The sequence below is a fragment of the Elephantulus edwardii genome, unplaced genomic scaffold, assembly GCF_000299155.1.
Source record: "Elephantulus edwardii isolate Elephantulus edwardi_28Jun2011 unplaced genomic scaffold, EleEdw1.0 scaffold00132, whole genome shotgun sequence".
NCBI lineage: Eukaryota > Metazoa > Chordata > Mammalia > Macroscelidea > Macroscelididae > Elephantulus > Elephantulus edwardii.
This window is the reverse complement of record NW_006399882.1, coordinates 9199091-9201758: the sequence shown is the minus strand read 5'-3', so window position 1 is coordinate 9201758 and position 2668 is coordinate 9199091.

Sequence of the window (2668 nt, the reverse complement as noted above, 5' to 3'; positions counted from 1 at the left end):
AAAGGCGTTTGACTGTGTGGATCATAACAAACTGTGGCTGACTCTGAGAAGAATGGGAATCCCAGAACACTTGATCGTGCTAATGTGAAAGTTATACTTGGACCCAAGAGGCAATCGTCAAAACAGAGCAAGGAAACAAAATTGGGAAGGGTGTGTGCCAAGGATGTGCCCTATCTCCATATCTTTTCAACCTGTATGCAGAGCAGATTATCCAGGAGGCTGGGCTCTATGAGGAGAAGTGTGGCATCAGGACTGGTAGAAGATCAATAAACAATCTGTGTTATGCAGATGACGCAACCCTGCTTGCTGAAACTGAGGAGGACCTGAAGTGCTTGCTGCAGAGGATCAAAAACTGCAGTCTTCAATATGGATTGAGGCTCAGTATCAAGAAGACAAAGATTCTCACCAATGGACCAATTGACAGCATCAGGATGGATGTTGAAGAGATTGAGATTGTTAACAACTTTAGTTTGCTTGGCTCCACAGTCACCACTCTTGGCTCCAGTAGCCAGGAAATTAAAAGACGTATTGTGATGGGGAAGTCTGCTGTTAGGGATCTCGCCAAAGTACTGAAGAGCAATGGTGTCACTCTGGAGACTAAGGTGCATCTGATGCAGGCCATGGTCTTTGCTATCATTTGTTATGCATCAGAGAGTTGGACAATGACTAGGGAGGATAGAAGGAGAATTAATGCTTTTGAGCTGTGGTGCTGGAGAAAAGTATTGAGTTTACCAGGGACTGCTAAGAAAACAGATTCATCCTGATAAGGGTTAAACTGGGCTGTTCCTTGGATGCAAGGATTCTGAGGCTTTATCTGACATACTTTGGACATGTTGTAAGGAGGTCCTTGGAGAAGGACATCATGCTTGGGAGGGGGGAGGGACAGCACAGGAGGAGAAGACCCTCTATGAGGTGGATTGATTCAGTGACTAGGGTAATCGGGATGGGTGTGTCGGAGGCAGTGCAATTGGCACAAGATAGAGCAGAGTTTAGGGCTGTTGTACATAGGGTCGCTATGAGTTGCAAGTTACTCGGCGGCACATAACAACAACAACATGGGCAGAATATTTGGCTAGAGTCACTGTACCAAAAAAGAACTAGATGACACAAAAGATTTTCAAGAAACAATATAAGATCAAGAGGCAATGGTGATGAAGGAGGAAGTTCAAGCTGCTTTGAAGGAATAGGCAAAAACAAGGCCCCAGGAATTAATGGCATACTGATTGACATATTTCAAAAAACAGATTCTACCCTGGACGTGCTCACCATGTTGTGCCAAGAACACAGGACAACTACCTGGCCAACTGACTGGAAGAGAACCATATTTATTCCTATCCCAAAAAAAAGGTGATCTGAGAGTGTGGAAATTATCAAATAATAACACTAATATAACACATAAGCAAAATCCTGCTGAAGATTATCCAAAAATGACTGGAACAGTACATTGACAGAGGATGACCAGAAACACAAGCTGGATTTAGAAGGGGCCATGGTACTAGGGATATTATCACAAACGTCAGATAGATGTTGGCCAAAAATCTGTGCTTCATTGACGATGAAAAGGTATTTTTTTATGAAAAGGTATTTTTGACTGTGTAGATCACAAAAAATTGTGACTTGAGGAGAACAGGAACCCCAGAAGACTTGATTGTGCTCATATGAAACCTATAATTGGACCAGGAGGCAGTCGTCAGAACAGAGCAAAGAATTATTGCATAGTTCAAAATCAAGAGTGTGTCTGAGATGCATTCTGTCTCCAAATCTTTTCAATTTATACGCAGAATATTCAAGAGGCTGGACTTTATGAGGAGAGTGGCATCAGGATTAGTGGAAAACTCAACAACTTGCACTAAAAAGTTAGAACCTTGCTTACCGAAACTGAGGAGGACCTGAACCATTTGCTGCAGAAGTTCAAGGACTACTGTGTTCAGTATAGATTGAAGCTCAACATCAAGAAGACAAAGATACTTAAAAGTGGACCAAATGATGACTTCATGATGGATGGAGAGGAGATTGAGGTTGTTAATTTCAGCTTGCTTGGCTCCACAATCAACACTCTTGGTACCAGCAGTCAGGAAATCAAAAGATGAATTTCATTGGGAAAATTTGACAGAGTGCTGAGTAGGAAGGAAATCAATCTAGAGACTAAGGTGCAGCTGATCCAGGCCATGGTCTTCACAATTACTTCCTATGCATCAGAGAGCTGAACAATGACTAAGAATGACAGAAGAATTGATGCCTTTGAGTTGTGGTACTGGAGAAGAGTGCTGAATAGACAGCCAGGAGAACAAATAGGTCTGTCTTGGAGAGGGTGAAACCAAGTTTCTCCTTGGAGGCAAGGACTTTTTTAAATTTTTTTACAGTATGTTCTTCCTATTTAATTTTTTTCTCATTTATTCATTGTTGCACATTTTCTTCCCTGCCCACCCCTCCCCCAATTAGTTTTTCTCTTTGAAAAGAAAAAAATCATCTTACATTATTATACAATCCCCCCCACCCCCAAGTCCACAGTCCACTTGACTATGCATTTCTTTTTCTGGAATCTTGTCATGAAAATAATACCTAATCATATATTCCTTTTATTTTTTCTGATTTTATTTTTAAATTTTTTTATTATTATTAAATTTCATTAGTTTTAATGAACATTTACAGAGATTTTGGGTTTTCA